Source organism: Dromiciops gliroides, chromosome 6 (genome assembly GCF_019393635.1).
Source record: "Dromiciops gliroides isolate mDroGli1 chromosome 6, mDroGli1.pri, whole genome shotgun sequence".
Classification (NCBI taxonomy): domain Eukaryota; kingdom Metazoa; phylum Chordata; class Mammalia; order Microbiotheria; family Microbiotheriidae; genus Dromiciops; species Dromiciops gliroides.
Window position 1 is genome coordinate 34889100 of NC_057866.1, and position 20108 is coordinate 34909207.

Consider the following 20108-nt stretch of genomic DNA (forward strand, 5'->3'; position numbering starts at 1 on the left):
ATAGTGTTCCATCACAAACATGTACTACAACTTGTTCAGCCATTCCCCAATTGATGGGTATCCTGGGTTCTTGGAGGTTATGCAGGTGGAGGTAAACTCTGACCCCTTCTACTGAACAGATAAGGCTTTGTCTCCCAAAGACCAAACCTTAGTTAATTGGGCACTTTGGAAAGTTTGGAAAGACTCGTTGCCAGAATACTGACTACAAGGTGATGAATTTAATAAATATTTATAGAATGTAATTGAATTTTTTTGTCTACAGCAACTTGTCTCCTATGGTGTGCCGGGGGTTATGATTTGCCCTTGGTACAGGGAGAATTCATGTCATTGAAATCATGGTGTTTTTAAAGAAGGACTGAAATGTTTAGCTAGCATTTGGAATCACCATGCACAACTTGGATGGCTCCCTTGGCAGCACCCAAGCACCCTTCAAGTTCAGGGACCAGAACTCAGAACTGACCTCCAGAAAGAATGGGAAAAATAACCATGGCTGATATTGATTAGAAAGTAAGCTCCCTGAGACCAGGCACTGTCTTCGCTTTTTCTTTCTATCCCCAGGGTTTACATTGTATCTGCCATTCTGGCAAACCCTTAAAAGATGCTTGTTGACATAACAACAACATTGGAAAGACAAGCAAGACTCAAGAACTCTGAGATGCCAGAGGACCAGTGAGGCAGCATGTTTGGTACCCATCTCCTGCCAGAGAGGTGATGGACTCAGAGTGAGGGGAATTTGTTTTGTTTTCATTTTTTGTTAAAGGGGCTCTGTTTTTCTTTTGTTTTTCCCTCCAATGGTGACAGAGAGACAAAACAGACTTTATATTAATTTGAACAACTAGAATAAAATTTTATCTTGATATAAATGAATGTTTCTTGGTTAATTGATTGATTTATCATATGAAAGCATCTTATATCCAGGAAGTTTGTCTTCATAGTTCATAAAAGTCAGAACCAGATGAGACCTTAGGGATTATTTAATGTCTCCTTAGCAACCCTATCATTTTACAGATAGGGAAACTGAGACCCATAGAGGTCTCAGAGGTAAGCGAAAGAGCCAGAATTTGAATTCAGGTCCTCTTAATCCAGCTGGAGCCTTCATTTCTCTACACTCTCTGAATTAGAGTCTGCCATCCTTCTTGTTCTTGCCCTTCTCTCTTTTCTTCCAGGACCCTGTGGGGAGATAAATTCATTTGTATTGGAATAAGTGACAAATGGAAGAACTTCAGATTTCAAACAGGGCAAGTGGGAAATGCTATGGGGGCAGGAAGTCTTCTGCTTGTTGTATTCCACCTGTGGGGTGAAATAAAGGCTGTCATTTCTACATATAAGAGCATACATTAATGTACATGCATGTATATTTACAGTGTAATAGCATGTGCTATATATAGCATAAATGATATATATTATGCATGTTACTGCATTGTTACACATAAATATACACCTAGATGTGCCATACAGTTGACTCACATTGAGTTCACAGTTCACTAAAATGCCCTGTGATTTTTTTCCTAAACTCTTGTCTAGTGATGCTTTCCCTTCCCACCTGGGAGCATCTGCTTCCTGCCTCCCTCTTTTCTTCCTCCTTTTGGATCACACATAACCACATACTCAGGACAATGAGAGGGTCATAGGAAGGAAGCTAAAACCAGAGCCAATGACCTTGGGAGAGAGGAAAGAGGATTTTTCCCATTAGGGGATCTGAAGTCCCTCTAGAAACAAACAAACAAACAAACAAAAACCTTCTTACAACTCATTTGAAATAATCCTTCACTCTTTTAAGAGGATTTATTGGCAGGTACCTTGGTCCCTTTGGCAGTGGAGCCATGGACAGCAATTTGGGGAGGAATTCTAATGGCGACAATTTATAGAGTGTTTTAAAGTTTGCAAAAATGCTTTGCAGATATTATCTCATTCAGTTATTACAACAACCTTGGGAGATAGAGACCACTCTTATTTCCATTTTACAGATGAGGAAAATGAAGCAGATTGAAGTTGTGACTTTCTCAGGATCACATAGCTAGTGATCTGAGGATGGATTTGAACTCAGGTCTTCCTGACCTCTGGTTCTTGGCAGGAGCTAGATTGGGGAGGGGATGCTTTACAATTGATACATTCTCTCCTCCTGTGTGTTATTTCTTCCTATGATTTACATAATACTGCATATCACAAGGGCTGAGCTCTACCAGTGTTTTCATATTTTCTCTTCGTTCTCTTCTACAGTCACCCTCTGATATCCCTTCATGGTGTGAATGCCAGCCTGACTTTGCCTTTTTTTTTTTTTTTTGCGGGGCAATGGGGATTTAGTGACTTGCCCAGGGTCATACAGCTAGTAAGTGTCAAGTGTCTGAAATCGGATTTGAACTCAGGTCCTACTGAATCTAGGGTCGGTGCTTTATCCACTGTACCACCTAGCTGCCCCTGCCACCCTGACTTTTGAAGATGAAGCCAATGGAGCCCATTCTCTAACAGATCCTATCATGTGGGAAAAACTTCCACTGATAAACTGACATCTGTCAGTCAAGGGTCAGTATGTTGGAAGAGGTTTCTCACCAGAAGGTTGGCTGGCGGCTGATGAATTTTCTGGCCACATTCTCTGGTGAAACCATCTGTCAGTGGGTGACATGACCCACGACTCCATGACCCATATTAAGTAAATCAGAAATACCTTAGGTACTGAAGCCTTTTCAGAGGACATTGGCAAGAGTTTTACAGAATGAGCAGGCATGGATGGGTTGCCATTTGGATTTTGGGAGACAATACCCATGCTTCTGAGACCATAGATTCGTTGTGGATATTTGCATGTGCCTCAGCAGCATTGCGATGAAATGAGGAGAGCTAGTGTCACTGTAATCACTAGGGGGACAGCATGTAACAAAGTGAAACCAAAATAATATGGTCCAGAATCTCGGAATCATATAACTTCAGCATTGGGCAGGTTCTCAGAGTTCATCTGGTCCAACTTGTATCTCAACTAGAACCTCCTTCTACAACATCCCCATCAAGGATTCACCTAGCTCTCACTTAAGGACAGCTAGTAAAGGGGAACTTATTATGTCCTGAAGCACCCTTATTCTACTCTAGTTGTTAGGAAGTTTTCCCAGATATCTGGCATAAATTTGACTCTTTGAGGCTTAAACCAATTCCTCTCAGTTCTGCCCTCAGGGGTCAAGGAGAAGTGGAGATCAAAGGTAATCCCATTTCCATAGTGATGGTCCTTGAAGCCAGATTTCCTATATCCCCCTTATTCTTCTCTTCTCCAGCCTAAGTATTCCCAATTCCTTCAGCTAATAGCCACATGACATGGTGCGATGGTCCCTTGCCATCCTTATCATAGAAAAACTCAAATCTCAATATCCCTTTTCTTTTTGACTGAGTATATTTTTATGTTGGTAATTGAAGTGTTGGAGATAGGAAGGAAACAAGCCTTGGAGGCCTCTATCTGACTTCTGACATGTTTGTTTTGCCCATTAAAACTCTGTTTTACCCAAAGTGAAAGAGAAACAAGAATCACCATTGAAGAAGAGAATGAGCAAATTGTTTCCTTGGGAGTCGAGGTGGAGATTAGAGGTGAAGGGAAGGTTACCCAGCACTCAGCAGCAGCAACTCTTTAATGGAAGCCAAGCTGTCATCTCCCCACAGCGGACATCAACAACCCTAATGAACCTGAAAATAAATCCTGATTCCCCAGCTCATGTTTGTGGGGACAGGTCAGACCACAGCTTGAACTTTATGACTTCATTTCACGGCCAGAGGAATCCAACAGCCTTCATAGCAGTTGTTAAAGGGGAAGAAGGGCAGGCAGCCAATGACCCTGCGACTCCCCACGTGATGGATCTCAGGTGGAGGAATGATTCCCACCATCCTGAACATTACAAAATTCACTTTGTCAACCACAAAGATAGGCAATGTGATGTAATGGTGCATTGGGAGTCTTGTGTTCAAACCATGCCTCTGATATTGATGAGCTGTGTAACCTTGGACAGGTTCAACATAAGCCTCAGTTTTCTCATCTTAAAATGGGGATAAAAATACCTAACTTTTGGTGAGATCCTCTATATAAAGGGATTTGCAAACTTTAAAGCATTGGATAAATAGTGGATAAATGCCCAAGGCCACACAGGTAATTAAGTGCTAAGTAAGGATTTGAACTCATTACTTTTGAAGTCACACCCAGTCCTCTCTTCATTGTACCACAATGCCCTTGGGCAAGTCCCTTGTTTTTCTCATGTGTAAAATGGGGGAATTGGATTAGATGTTCTCTAGAGCAGGAAAAGACAAAGGTATCTTCCCATGCTACAATTAATAATAGCTAGCATTTATATAGAAGTTTAAGTACTTTATTAATATATTTAATTAATTTTTATATATCACCATCATCCTCATATATCCAACTATGGGCAGTAAGTGCTATTGTTATCCCCATTTTGCAACTGAGAAAACTGAAGTAGATAGTGAATAGGTGACTGACTCAGGGTCCCACAGCCTGTGAGTGTCTGAGGTAAGATTTGAACATGAGTCATCCAGGTCCAGTGCTTTATCTGCTGTGCCAACTGGCTGCCTTCCATACTTCTTTTGTCCCTGGGAGCACAGGACACCCCAGCTCAGTCTTAATGGTTGTCACGAGGTTAAAACTTCTCAAAGAGAGAATCCCTTAAAGTAAGACATTTCTTACACTCGTGTTGTGTCTCAGGCACTAGGCTGGCTGCTGGAGATCAAGGATTAAAGGGACATATTCCCTGCCCTCAAGATTTCCATGTTCCTGTCATTTCCCGTAGGATCACCAAGCCTCCCCAGGGCAATAACTTTAACTGGCCTCTTCTCACTTGGACTGGACAGAACTCTGTGAAACATCCTATTCCCTAATCCTGAAACTACCTAAACCTTTGGTTTCCAGATCTTTATATTGCTTTGGGATTTACAATGCAATGACATAAGAGTCATGGAGAGAAGTCATCTACATTGCTGACTCATCTTCACAGGAATTTTTGCACCATACTCAGGACCTTCACCTCATCCCCCTCATTTTCAGTTCCTTTTGATGTGTTTTCCACCCCCATTAGAATTTAAGCTTCCAGGTGGTGAAGTGGGCAAAGCACCGGCCCTGGATTCAGGAGGACTTGAGTTCAAATCTGGCCTCAGACACTTGACACTTACTACCTGCGTGACCCTGGGCAAGTCACTTAACCCTCATTGCCCTAAAAAAAAAGAATAGAAAAGAAAAGAAAAGAAAAACTTAAGCTCCTTGAGTGCAGAGACTATCTTTTTTTCCCCTATCTGTGTATCCTCTGCATTTAGCTCAATGTCTAGCATATAAAGAATGTTTAATAAACATGTGTTGACTCGTTGACTTGACTTGAATGACATAGAAGATAAACCAACAAACTTTGGAGTAAGGCAGAGCTGTGTTCGAATCTTGCAGCAGACATTTACTAGCTGTGTGACCCTGGGGAAGTCTCATAAACTCTCTAAGCCTCTGTTGTTTTGTGTGTAAAAACGAGGACCAAATGAGATAATGTACACAAAGGGTTTTATTAACCTTATGTGTTATGTAATAGCTAATACGGAAATGTTTTGCATAATTGCCCATGTGTCATCTATATAAAATTGCTTGTCTTCTCAAGGCAGGGGAGGGTGGGGATGGAGGGAGAGAATTTGGAACTCAGATGTAAAAAAAAATAAGTTTTAAAAATATTTGTTTACAAAAAAAACTAAAAAAATATTTGTTTACATTAACTGAGAAAAATAAAATACAAATGAAAGGTAAGGCAAAAGTGTTATGTAAATATGAGGTATTCTTCTTCTCTTATTGCCTTCCATATTTTACCAAAGATAGCCATGCCAAGTCAGCCCAGTTAACAAAAAGGAAAGAACGAGGTGCTTTCCTGGATCTGCCTGTGTCCCATAATACTTCCACATCCAATACAATAATTACATTCTAGAAGATAAAACCCAAATGAAAACCATAGAATCACAAAATGTCAACATTAGAAAGGCCCTTAGAGATTATTTAGTCTGACTTCCTCATTTTTTGCATCAATTTTACATAGATTTTTATTCTCCAGGACAAAATTTGCATTTCCCCTTGTTTGCAGGCCTGATAAAGGGCTATGTTGTTCATTTCTCTCCTCCTGCACACATTGAAATATTCAGAATGCTCAGATTTACACAGTAACTCAAATGTTATTTTTTAAATGCCACTACATCCAGCCTTGGTTACAAACTTGAATCCTTGTTTTTGGAAAGCTTCGTGTCAGTCATGTGGAGAGAGGAATGACTACTGCACAGGCCACATGCTCCGCTGATATCATTACTTTTTGGGGGGTGCAGGGCAATGAGGGTTAAGTGACTTGCCCAGGGTCACACAGCTAGTAAGTGTTAAGTGTCTGAGGCTGGATTTGAACTCAGGTCCTCCTGACTCCAGGGCCGGTGCTTTATCCACTGCGCCACCTAGCTGCCCCTGATCACTGATCTCTTAATAGTAAACCTAGGGGCAGCTAGGTGGCGCAGTGGATAAAGCACCAGCCTTGGATTCAGGAGGACCTGAGTTCAAATCCAGCCTCAGACACTTAACACTTACTAGCTGTGTGACCCTGGGCAAGTCACTTAACCCTCATTGCCCTGCAAAAATTTTTAAAAAAAATGAAAAGCTTCATGTGATGCTCTCACTTCTGGTGACCTCTTCAGTGGTGGGCCCTTGGTCATTGGGGAGGATTGCTACTTTCCCATGTTGGAAGACAACTATGTGGGAAGAAGTAGGGTCTAGATCAATGACAAGTGGGGTCCCTTGACATGACAGTTGGGGCATCTGTTGACCAACAAGGAGTCATAAGTGTTGCTTCTTCACTAAATAAAATAACCTCTTCATTTTAAAGATGAGTAAACTGAGGCACAGAAAGAGGTAATGACTTTCCCAAGCCGGAAAAGACCTCGATTTAATAAAGGAGACCACCCAATGCCATCTTTGACAAGTAGTCCTTCTGCTTTTGATTGAAGATCTCCAACTATGGAGAGCTCCCTCCCCCTTCAAGGTAATCCATTCAATTTTAGACAGTTTTGGCTGTTTAAAAAAAAAAAAAGGTTCTTTTTCACATCAAGTATAAAGTTTGCCACTTCCATCCATTGCTCCTAATTTTGTTCCCTGAGATCAAGCTGTTCAAGTATAATTCTTCATCAACAGGATTCAGATATATATACAATATGGTAGGGTGGAGAAAAGGTGTTGAATCTTAGTAAAAGGACCTGGGTTCAAATCCTAGCACTGCTAGTTCCTATGGGTATGTATGGACAATTCATTTCACCTCTCCCAAACTTGATTGCCTAATCAACAAAATATGAGGACTGGACAAGATGTCCTCCCAGAACCCTTTGGCTCAAAACTTATGATATTTTGTCCCACTGGTTTTTTTTTTTTTTTAACTCCACTAAAACCCCCTAAATTCTTAATCTGACTCCTACTGCCTGGTTTCCAGCCTGATAGGATAAAACCTGGGATTATCTGTGGATTTCAATGACCCCTATTAGCCTAAATCATGTAAAAACACTCTTGATTGGGTTGTCTTTAGCCAAGAGCAGATAGGAGTGGGAAGGGAGGGGGTGATGGGAGGGAAGCACCTGGAGAGCTGTGGGTCCTTGTTTGAGGTGCCCAGTGGGGGGTTAATTTGCCCAGGCTGTTGATTTTTAAAATGGCATTGCTCTGCAATACTGCCTCTAAAATATTTCTTTTTAAATAAATGAGAGGCAGAGACAAGAAACATAGAAAGAGATGGAGATACTGAGAGACAGAGACAGAAAAAGACACACAGAAATAAAGAGACACAGAAAAAGACTGAGGCAGAAACAGAGAGATACACAGAAAGACAGAGAGAGAATGAGACAAAGAGACACAGAGAGATAGGCATAGAAAAAGACAGAGACAAAGATACAGAGACACAGAAAAAGAGCAAGATAGAGAAAGACACACACACACAGAGAAAGAGATAAAGACAGAGACAGAATGGCAAAAAGAGATGGAGACGGAGACAGACAGAAACAGAGACAGAGAGAGAACAACAGATAAAAAGAGAAGAGAGAAAGAGAGACAGAGACACTCAGAATAAAAGACAGAGAAAGACACACAGACACAGAAAGAAATACAGAGAGACAGAGTCAGAGAGAGAACAACAGATAAAAAGAGAAGAAAGACAGAAAGAGAGAGACAGAGAGACACAGAGAGAGAGAGAGAGAGAGAGAGACAGAGAGAGAGACACACACACACACACAGAGGCAATAATTCAAATAGCTTAAAATAATTCATGAGGCCCCTTTATCTATAAAATCCCACCCACCAGGCAGGGCTCATTTCCAAGAGAAGCTCAGCCTAGCTCTGGCCTGAAGCTCGACATAATCTCGGTCTCCTGGCACCTCTGCAGCTCACCTCATTACTATGTTCTATGAGCACGTGCAGCTTATAAAAGTGGAAACAGGTCCCCAGCTTCAAGAGGGCCCCTCTTAAAAGGCTTTCTGCCCCATGGTCTGTGTTCTGCAGAGCCCAGATAAGGTTCTGGGAGGTTTTCCCTGCTTGGAGTTACTGGGCCTTGGCCCAGGGGGCCACCTGAGTGACTTTTATCTTCCCTGCTCCTTGCACTGGGCTGCAGATGTTTTGAGTGTCCGGAAATTTTAAACAGTAATGAGTGACAGCTGTTGCCTCAGCGTCCTCTGGCATGGGGACACAGGAATGAATGGCTAGCAGCCATGGAGGCTGGTTTGGATCACAATCCAGGAGGAAGCCAGAATGGTGCAGTGAAAAGAACACTGGGTGGGGAGTCAAGGGAAATGGATTCAGATCCTGGTTCTATCACTTACTTAATTGTGTGAATTTGGGGCGTCATCTACCTTCTCTGTACCTTAGTTTCCTCATCTGTAAAAATGAGAGAACTGGAATAGATTGCCTCTAAAATCCTTCCTAGTTCTATACCTCTGACACTTACAAGTAATAATAGCAAGCATTGCTATTTAAGATTTGCAAAGCACTTTACAAATATTATCTCATTTTATCTTCATAACAACTCTGGGAGGCAGGTGCTATGATTTCCCCCATTTTACAGATGGGTAACTGAGGCTGAGAGGGCTTAAATGATTTACTCAATCACATAGCTACTAAGTTTCAGAGTCAGAATTTAAACTCAGGCTTTCTTCACTCCAAGTCTAGTACTCTATTTGGTTAAGTCACTTAACATTTTAATGTATGTTTCCTCATTTGAAAAATAGGGAGGTTAGACTAGTAGTCTCTCAAGCGCTTTCTTGCCTAAGTCAGAGTTAGAGCAGATCAAAGTTTTCCTGATGATCAGACCAATGAATGGTTTCTGCATTTCTAGCCTGGGCAAGATGGGGAGACCTGGAATTAAAAAAAGATTAAAAAAAGAAAAATTGCTTCTTACTCTGTCAATGATGGTATGAGGAAGGGGAGTCTATCTAGACTCCCTGGAACAAGGATACTCAAGTGTGGTCTAGTACCCGCTATTCATACTTGAGAATCCTGAACAAAACCAGGTAGGAGAGTCACCAAGGAATATCTAGACAGGATTTTGTGTCGCCTTCCAATCACACCCTCATCTTTTCCTACTTTCTTTCCATTACCATTGCTCATTGATCAATAGATCTCAGAGCTGGATGGAAAGCTCACAACTCCTAACTGTTATTGTCACTGTTTGTTGAAATGAATGGATGAAAATGGAAACGAGGCACATTTAGACCAGACTGGAAGGTAGTGAGCTCCCTGTTATAGAAGAAAGACCTCATGTCAAGTATGTTGTAGGCAGGTACTGTGAGCTCACATACAGGTTGCATTCTATGGTTGCTGAGGTCCTTTCTACTTCTGAGATTATGTGTTCTAGCTGAATTATAACTTCCCCTACATCATCCTCCCCAAAGTAGTCATGAGGACCTCTGCTCAAACACACCCAGTGAGGGAACATCAATACCCCTGCAACAACATACTTTCTTTCTCCCACTTCTATTCTTCAGTCCACTTCCTCCCCAATTGTGACTGGATTGTACCTTTCACAATTATGAAAAGTGCCTGATAATTTAATGTATTACTACCTAGTCAAGGATATTTGCATTTTAAAAGAGGAGATTGGCAAAGAGAGGGTGGCTTGGTTTGCCAGCCACAGGGCCGCACTTTGATCAGAGCTACCCCCACCCCCACCCCCAATACGGGGAGAATGGGCTGCCTCAGGAAGTTCTGGGCTCCCTCCTCAGAGGATGTCTTTAGATGGTGGCAGATCCATCAGGTATGCCATGTTTGGACCAAATGGCCTCTGAGGACCCTTTTGATCCTGGGATTCTAGGACCATGTGAGCAAGGCAGAACTAGTCATAGTGGGAAGGTCACAGAGCCACCTTTCTCAATGTTTTGTTTCCTATCACAGGCTTCTTCTGGGTCACAAGGGATTTCATTTATTTATGTGAACCATATGAACATGAAATTATGAGACCCAAGCAGATTGGGGCTTCTTAGCTCTCACCAGGTGGTCTCAGCAAAGAACAAAAATACATTGGTGTGAGAACAAGCTCATGTTTTTAAACACACACACACACACACACACACACACAGAACCATCCTTCTTCCCTCTATCGCTGACACCTTTGCTTAGCCAGAGTAATTAACTGAGACCCCTTCCCCACACTCCCCTGTATTTTGCTCATTGGCATTTTAACCTGGGATCTTTTTCTCAGTCTGGATCAAGAGGACTTCAGTTCCCATCAAATCTCACCTCAATGTTATAAAAACACACAATTTTGAAGACTTGTATAAGCTGATGGAGAAGGAAATGAGCAGAATTAGGAGAACAATTTATACAACAATAACAATACTATAAAAACACACCACTTTGAAATTCTTGGGAACTCTTGTTAACACAATGACTGTCCATAAATCCAGTTTCCTGATGCTGAATCATACTACCTACCTCCTGATGGAGAGGTGATGGATGGATTCAGGGTGCAGAATGAAACATACATTTGTTTTTAACATGGCCAATGAGGATATTTATTTTGCTTAACTATGCACATTTGTTACAAGGAATTTATTTTTATTTTTTCTTCTCCTGCCCCTTGGGATGGGGTTGGGAGGGAGAGAAAACAGACTTCTCTTAATTAAAAAATTAAAATTTAATTAACAAAACAATACTTTACCCATGTCAAGTAGTGTGATTGAGAGGGAGAGGAATTTGTGAAATGGTGAAAGAGCTAAATTGTATATTTGTTTTAAAATTGCAGTATTATTACTTTCAAATAGAGCATATTGTCCGGCAGCTAGGTGGCACAAGTAGATAATACACTGGCTCTGAAATCAGGAGGACCCAAGTTCAAATCTTGAGTCAGACACTCAGTAGCTATATGACCCTGGGCTAGTCACTTAACCCTAATTGCCTTAAACATCTGGGGCTATCTCCAGTCATCCTGATGTATACCCAGTCCACTGGACCCAGATGGCTCTGGAGGACAGAGTGAGGTTGGTGACCTTGTACAGCCCTCCCTCACTTAAATCCAGTTCAGTGCAAGTCATAACATCACCCAGATGTCATGGTCCTCTTCAAGAATGAAGGACAAAAAACTACAAGAGTACATTGATTGACATATATCAATAGGTATTAGTCAATGGAATAAATAAATTTTATAACACAGGCCAGTGTGAACTATATTGTAAGCATAAAAGTCCTTTGGAAAATGAGATTTGGGTTTTTCCCTTACCTTTTACTATTTACACAATCTTTGGTGAACTACTTGCTCATAATTAGGAACTGTTAAGGGCTAAAATTCTAGCTAGTCTGTCTAAAATATCTAATGAGTGGTCGCCAATAAATTATAAGCTTTAGCAAGAGTTAGGCTTTTAAGCATTTATTAAGGAGAATAAGAATTTGATAAAGAGAGAGAGAAAGGCCTAGATTTCTATCTATTAAAGGGAGAGCACATTTCTAGCTCCACTCTCCACCAGAGTCCAAAGGAAAGAGCGTGAGACCGAGCACCAGTCTCTTCCTTCCTCCTCCCACTCGCCCACGTCACTTCCTGACGCCAAAGAAAAGACTCCTGGTCTTGCCCTCAAAAACCTTCGCTTCATGGGTGGAACTCTTCTACAGTAAGTCTCCAGCAGGTGGCGTCATTCCAATCGTTACAGAACCATGCCCAAAAGGTTTTAAAACTTCATACCCTTTGACCCAGCAATACCACTAGTAGGTCTATATCCCAAAGAGATCATAAAAAATGGAAAAGGACCCATATGTACAAAAATATTTATAGCTGTTCTTTTTGTGGCAGCAAAGAATTGGAAATTGAGGGGATGCCTAAATGGCTAAACAAGTTGTGGTATATGACTGTAATGGAATACTATTGTGCTGTCAGAAATGATAAACAGAAGGATTTCAGGAAAAAAAAAAAACCTTGAAAGACTTACAGGAATTGATGCTGAGTGAAATGAGCAGAACCAAGAGAACATTGTACACAGTATCAACAACATTTTGTGATGATCAACTGTGATAGACTCTTCTCAACAGTGCAATGCAATGCTCTCCACATTCAGAAAAAGAACTATGGAGTCTGAATGCAGACCAAAGCATACTATTTTCACTTTTTGTTGGTTTTTTTGTTAGTTATTGTTTATTCTTTCTTTTGTTTTTTCCTTTTGTTTTGATTAATGTGGAAATGTGTTTAACATGATTGTAGTGTATAACCTATATCAAATTGCTTGCTGGCTTCAGGAGAGGGGAGGGAAGGGATGGTGGGAGAAAAATCTGGAACTCAAAAAAATCTTTATACATAATTGAGAAAAAAATAAAAAAATAAAATTAAAAAAGAACTACTTATGCATTCTGACTCAGTTTTCCTTTCCATAAGACATGGATAATACTTCTCATAATATCTCTCAATAGCTCAGTGACACAGTGGTTAGAGCTCTGGATCTCTACTCAGGACGATGAGTTCAAATATAACCTCAGACACAGACTACCTGTGTGACCCTGGACAAGTTATTTAAACCCTGTTTGCCTCAGTTTCCTTATCTGTAAAATGAGCCAGAGAAGGAAATGGCAATCTGCTTCAGTATCTTTGGCAAGAAAACCCCAAACGGAGTCACAAAGAGTCAGACACAACTGAAATGACTGAACAAGAGTAAAGAATACCTCTCACTAGGGTTGCTGTGAAGAGAATGCTTTTTAAATCTTCAAATTCTGGAGATATATGTGCTGTTTGCTATAATTGTGATTATTTGGAAAGAGTAGATCTGAGTCGTAGACCTGCCCCTGCTACTTACTACCTGGTTGATCTTGACTGAACTACTTCTCCCCATTTAGCAGATGAAGAATGATGGTCCTGTAAAGCTATAAGAGCCTCCCTGCCTATCTGTCAGGGCTGTTGATGGGAACTCTTTTTTTTAATTTATTTTATTTTATTTTATTTTTTGGGGGGGGCAATGGGGGTTAAGTGACTTGCCCAGGGTCACACAGCTAGTAAGTGTCATGTGTCTGAGGCCGGATTTGAACTCAGGTCCTCCTGAATCCAGGGCCGGTGCTTTATCCACTGCGCCACCTAGATGGGAACTCTTTATGACATGAGATCTCTCCTGATCTCCCTTCATAGGTTCATACATCTCCAGCTGGAAGGGGCCTCAGTGGTTATCAACTCTATCTCCCTTATTTTATGGATATAGAAACTGAGGCACAGGTAGTTTTCTGTTATTCCCACTTTCTTCTTCTTGAAATGACTTAGTTTCACTTGGCATTTAATTTCTTGTATCTGTGTTAGATACCATCCCCCCTTACCGCCCCCCCCCAAGTAGAATGTAATCTCTTGATGGCAGAGTCAGTTTTTTTCCTTTTGTTTGTGTTTCCTTGGCAGCCAGGAGAGAGGACTTGGCACACAGTAAGCCCTTAACACTGATTGGTTGAATTTGCCATTGAATCACTTGAGACAAAGAACATGAAAATCATCAAGCTCTGCCTAGGATCACAGTTGCATGGTTTGAGAGGGGGAAGCAGGGATGTGCTGGAGCCAGCTCAAACCTCTCCAGAGAGCCGCGGCTCCATCCAGTTTTAGTGTGAGGATTTACACCTCAGAAAAGCGGCAAATGCTACAAAACAGGGCTTGATTTATTGTCTTCTAGATTGTCTGTTCTTAAGAAAGTGCGGAGAAAATGCTAATAAATCAGATTAAACTTTAAGGTATATGTGGATGCATCTTTTTTATTTCCCCCCAAAGAACCACTTGTTAGACATTTAGCAACATATCTCTGTCGCAAAGGGACCTTTGCGGTCATCGTGTCCAACCTTCTCTTGTTACAGAGGAAGAATGGGAGGCCTAGAGAGATGAAGTGACTCGCCTGAGGTCCCTAAATGACCAAGTCGGGTCTTGAACTGATTTCTTCTGACTTCAGAGTCAAGTCTTTCCATGCACCACGCGGTGTAGCAGCTATTTAGTGAGAATGCTGAACAACCGATGGGTAGTTTGAATGCTGTATTGGTGGCCCCAGGACTTTGAGTGAATTCTTTGTGGGGAAGATTGAGAGAAGGCGACAAAGCTGAGAATAGAACCCAGGCCCTCTGACCCTCCGAACCCCGGCTCTTTCAGCTGCCTTGAGTTAGGGATTGTTGATTTTTGACTCCAGGCACAGTGAAAGAATCCCAACATCGTAAGGTTCACAGTGGTGGCCCCGGGTAAGCTCAAAGCATGGTCTGGGAATGTTGTAATTACACTTCTCTTTGTTGTTTTTGTTTGCAAAGCAGGATGAGATTATATTTGCTTTTCTGCAAAGCTGTCTTTTTAAAATAACACCACCTTTGGTTCTAAAAACTGTCCAGCAGGGCTCTTTTAAGACCCGGGGGGAGGTAATCTTTCAGCTGCTTTCCGGGAGACATCCAGATGCTTCAAAGCTCCAGGATTAAGGTAGCTCTTGTAATGAATATATCAGCCTTGGATAAACATAGAGACTAAATGAAATTGTGCATATCCTGATGGAGGAGACCCAATACACACACACGGCCCCATCTCCACGAGACACTGGCAGGCAAGGGCTGTTTGTATCCCTGCACAAAAAGGGGGCAATATTTATACAACCTCTCTATCCTCTGAAGCCATCTTGGCCCCTTTGTTACTGCTTGATTCTACTTAGATTTCTCCTGCCAATGGAGGGCTTTGTGAAAAGCAACTAATGTCAGACCCCTGCTGGAAAAGTTTGGCATTACACAGAGGACTCACCCTCTTCCCCTCTTGTTTGGCTGATAGAGAAAGAACGTAGCCCAGAGTCCAGGGATCAGTGGAGGTTTGGGATGCTGGTTGCCAAGACCTGTCTCAGGTGTGCAGAACTCAGGTTAAGGGGAAGAAAGAAAAGCTTTGGTCCATGTCATTCACCCATCAACCATCGTGTGTGTGTATGTGTGCAGGTATCTGCATGCACACACATATATACCTATAGCTATAGAAATTTATACATTTATATTTATATAAATATACAAAACATGTGCATGCATAGTGTATATGCCACATGTATTATAAATAATATTTACACATACACACATATGTGTAAAAAGGTAATATTAGGCATTGTGTGAGCATGTACACATACATATAATGTGAATAATATTGTATATATAAATAAAATGTCCATTATATTTTGACACATGTACGTATGTGTATGTTGTACACATGTCTATCCATACACACATATATCCATCCATCCACACATGCATGTATATATGGGCATGGGTATAAATAGAGGTGCTGAGCTGGAAGAAGGGTAGAAATTCAAGACCTTGCAAATAACCAGTTGGGTACTCTTAATTGTCACTCCCCCCTGCCTTAACCCTCAATTTTTTAGTCTGTAAAATAAGTGCTGACTTCTCAGACCATGGATAGCACTGATATTTCATGATTCTATGACTTAATTGGTGGAGGAAGGAACGGCAGTTAAATTGGGGGAACTGGAGGAAATGAAGAGATGAATCTAAGGTGGGGCAATCGGTGCTTTGTTTCAGAGTTCTATGCTTTAAGGGAGTGCCATAATTTAACACAGGCACTCCTTCAGAAGCACAGAACGCAGTATAATAACTTATGCTCCTTCCTGCTCAACTGAGTTTGTCTTAATTATTTCTTGGTTATTTTCATTTCATGAATTACAAAACTGATTTGAGGTGCTTTTTTGAGCAGGTGTGTTTCGTATTGCTTATACTGCCCTTTCCCCTGGGGACCAAAATATTTAATTATGATTCTGAGTAAATGAGTCAGAAGTTTGAAAAGAAATGCATATTTTTTAAAAGTTTCATTGTTGATATTGCCTATTTAATCAAGTTATTTTCCCTTAAACATTCCCCACCCCCATCTAACCTTTCCTTGTAACAAATGCATTTAAACAAAACCAGCTGACATATTTGCAAACCATATTTGGGCAGTCATTCCAGGACCAATGGGTAACTCTTGTTTCCAGTATTTTGTTACAACAAAGAATTCTGCAATTGATATTTTATGTCTTTACAGATGTGTTTAAATGTCGGGAGGTGGCAATGTGTTTAGAGCACTAGATTTAGACTAAGGAAGATTTGACATGCTTCAGAAGTGCAGTTCAGGACAAACAATTGAACTTCTCTCAACTCGAGTTTTTCCACCTGTAAAATGAAGCTATAAGGAACATCTGCCCCTTGTTATTGTTTTGAGGATCAAATGAGATTACATATAAATCACTTTGCAAACCTTAAAGGAATGCACAAATGCTATTACCTTATTATTAATTTATTGAGCAATCAACAAAGGATTTTTTTAAACACCGACTATGTGCCAGGCAAGGAGATAGAAAACAAAAATGAAAATGTGCTTGCCTACAAAAAGTTTAAATTCTCTTACTAATCAAAGGAGAATGCCATGGGAGAGGCAGATCCAAAGCCAAATGCACCGCCAAACTACAGATAGGCAAGTTTTCAGATAACTTATACATTTTTCACCTTTGTAGATTATCTCTCTTTTGGGGGGGGGGCAATGAGGGCTAAGCGATTTGAACAGGGTCACACAGCTAGTAAGTGTCAAGTGTTTGAGACCAAATTTGAACTCAGGTCCTCCTGAATCCAGGGCCAGTGCTTTTGCTCACTGTGCCAACTAGCTGCTCCCTGTAGATTCTCTTTTAAGACAACCTGACTTGACATTCTGACTTCTTCTCACCCTGGATATGCTTCCACCCCTCAGTTGGTGAGTTCCAACTTGGGACCTCCATTAAAGGAAATCCTCCCACCCACCATGCTCACTAATAACTACTCCTGCTCAGCCCCCAATTCTCTGGACTTTTCCACTTTGCCTCTATGCTCCCATGTCCTGAAATTCTTATCTTCCTTATATGTGCTGTCTTTGTTCATTAGAATGTAACCTCCTTGAGCATAGGGATTCATTTTGCTTTCATTTATATTCCCAGCTATTGTTGTTGTTGAGTTCTTTAGAATTTTCTTGGCAAAGATACTGGAGTGCTTGAACTGAGGCAAACAGGGTTAAGTGACTTGCTCAGGGTCACACAACTAGCAAGAGTCTGAGGCTGGATTTGAACTAATGAAGATGAGTCTTCCTGATTCCAAGTCCAGTGCTCTATCCACTGGGCCACCTAGCTGCCCCTCATAAATGCTATATCTAATCAAATCTAAACTCACCATTATTTTTTACAGAAAGGAAGGAGTGACATAAAGGATTCTGCTAGGGAGATGGATGACTGGGAAAGAATGGAGACCACTTGGACAGTGAAAAGCAAAGGATAGCTGATGGACAGCTGGGATGCCCCATTGGTATCCATGAAGGGTCCAGAGACCTGAAGGAAATCTCTCAACCAGGACTTCTTAAACTTTTTCACCTGGAGACCCCTTTTTGCCTGAGAAATTTTTATTCAACCCCAGGTATATAGGTATATAACAAAGCTTCTTAACCTTTTATTGTTGCCAAATTTTTGTGACACTCCCCCCCTACATTCAGTTACACGATCCCATATGGGGTCACAACCCACAGTTTAAGAAGCTAGACCATTGAGTGGTTCTCCTGTAGTCCATTTATGGGGGTTTATGGAGAAGCATTACACAAGAGAAGATGCAGATAGACTGCATCATCAGAGTGAGTGCCCATATTGATGAGATCTCACATCCATCAAAATAATGAATTCTAGAGAAAATGGAGACCTAGAAAGTGAAGTGACTTTCCCAAGGTCTCTTGGCTATGAAGAGACAGGGCAGAGAATAGAGTTTAGACTGCTAGATTCAAGCCTAATGCTTTCCCCACAATATTATGCTGACTCCATAACAAACATGATGAATAGTCATCTGAACTTCAAATAAAATAGAGATTCTGTACCCTTTTGCATATCATGGATCCCTTGGGCAGTCTGCTGAAACCTTTTAAAAAAATTTTTTTTTAGAAATTTACATTTGAAAGAAATAACAAATTTCATTTAGGGGTGAATAAAATAATTATTTGAATGAAAATAAATCTGAATTAAAATTAAAATGATGTATTCAAATCTGGCCTCAGACACTTACTAGCTGTGTGACCCTGGGCAAGTCACTTAATCCTGATTGCCTCCCCCAAAAATAATGATGTAAATTTTTTCCATTCAAATTCATGGATGCCCTAAAACCCATCCACAGCCACCCAAATTAAGAACCCTCAAATAAAAGCTGGATGTCTCCCTATCTGAGGCCAACCCAAACAAGGGGATAGTGTAGAAAGGAATTCTCATGCAGTCGCAGGATAGACTAACTGGTGACCTCTGAGGTGCCATCTTGCCCTGTCATTCTATGATTGGCTCTCCAATATGCTCCTCTATAGATTTCCTGGCTTCTTAAACACAGCCCCAAAACTCACTTTTTCTTAAAATATCACAGTTCTAGAGCTGGAAAGTGCCTGAGAGACCTGTAGTCTAAATTCCTCATTTATCAGATGCGGAGACTCGAGATACAAAATCAGAGATTTAAAACTAGAAGGTCCATTGGAGGTCTTCTAGTCCAACCCTCTTATTTTACAAGTGAGCATACTGAGGTGCAAGGAAGTTGTGACCCGCTCAAGGTTATATGGATAGTATGCTTCAGAGAGAGATTTGAACCCAGATCTTCTGAGTCCAAAGTCAGTGCTCTTTCTCCTATACCATTCTGCTTCCTTTTCTTTCTCTGATTCTTGGCCCCTGGGAGGATGCAGTCACACCATCAAGGGCAAAGATTTCCATCCCCTAGAGATGAGCAACCCTCTGCTGTCTCTGATGACCCTTTGCCCAGTACAATTATTCTCCTCTTTTCTTTTGGATTTGCCCAAGTCTCCCACCTCTACCCTCCTCACTCTTCAAGACTAGATTTTCCAGCTTGAGTGACACACACTGGAGTCCTTCAGATAAAATAATAATCATCATCTCATTAGCATCCTGGAGAATATTTCATGATTGCTGGCAGGAAAGCCGTGATTGCAAATCTAAACACTGATGGTGTGGCCACTCTCTCGTGCACCCGTCTGTTCTAAGCACAGCAGGCTCAGCGAAATCCATTATTGCTTTTACCTGCCTTGAGTTTAACTAGAACACACTTTTCAAGGCATCCTTCAGAGGTCAATTCTCACATCTCTCTTGTGCTGCAGAAAAAAAAAAAAAAGGCAGCTGAACAGTAAAGACCCAGTGGTGACTCAGAATGGGACAGCTCTGTAGCAGTTAGGACTGGGGAGCTCAATCCATCAATTGCCAATTCGCACGCTCTGCTCATTGCTTGGCAGTCTGGGTTCTCATACCACTGAGCGAGGAAGACAGGGGTGAAATGACTTGCCCAGGGTCACACAGCTATTAAGTGTCTGAGGTCAAATTTGAACTCAGGTCTTCCTGATTTTAGGTTCCAAGCTCTATCCACTGTGCCACCTAGCTGCCTCCAAGCACTCTCATGGGGCTCTGAAGCTACAGTGTTAGGAATGTAGCCCCACAGGGTTACCCCTAGAGCCCAAGGTTGTAGCCACCACCTGAAGACCTAATAAGGAATTGTGAGTACGTATTGGAGGACTGGGGAAGGGAATAAACAATTTTATAGCAACTACTATGTGCCAGGCACTATGCTAACTACTTTAAAAATATGTCATTTGATCCTGGGG

The 20108-nt window shown here is 41.3% G+C and overlaps 1 protein-coding gene across 1 annotated transcript in view; it reads right to left on the minus strand.

The window, feature by feature from the left end:
- Positions 1-1163: 1163 nt before the first annotated feature.
- Positions 1164-20108, minus strand: part of TRIM44 (tripartite motif containing 44) — a 231817-nt gene continuing 212872 nt past the window's right edge. The window contains exon 6 of the mRNA XM_043971821.1: positions 1164-1290. The gene's annotated coding sequence lies outside the window, so the exon portion shown is untranslated. The remainder of the gene's footprint in view (positions 1291-20108) is intronic.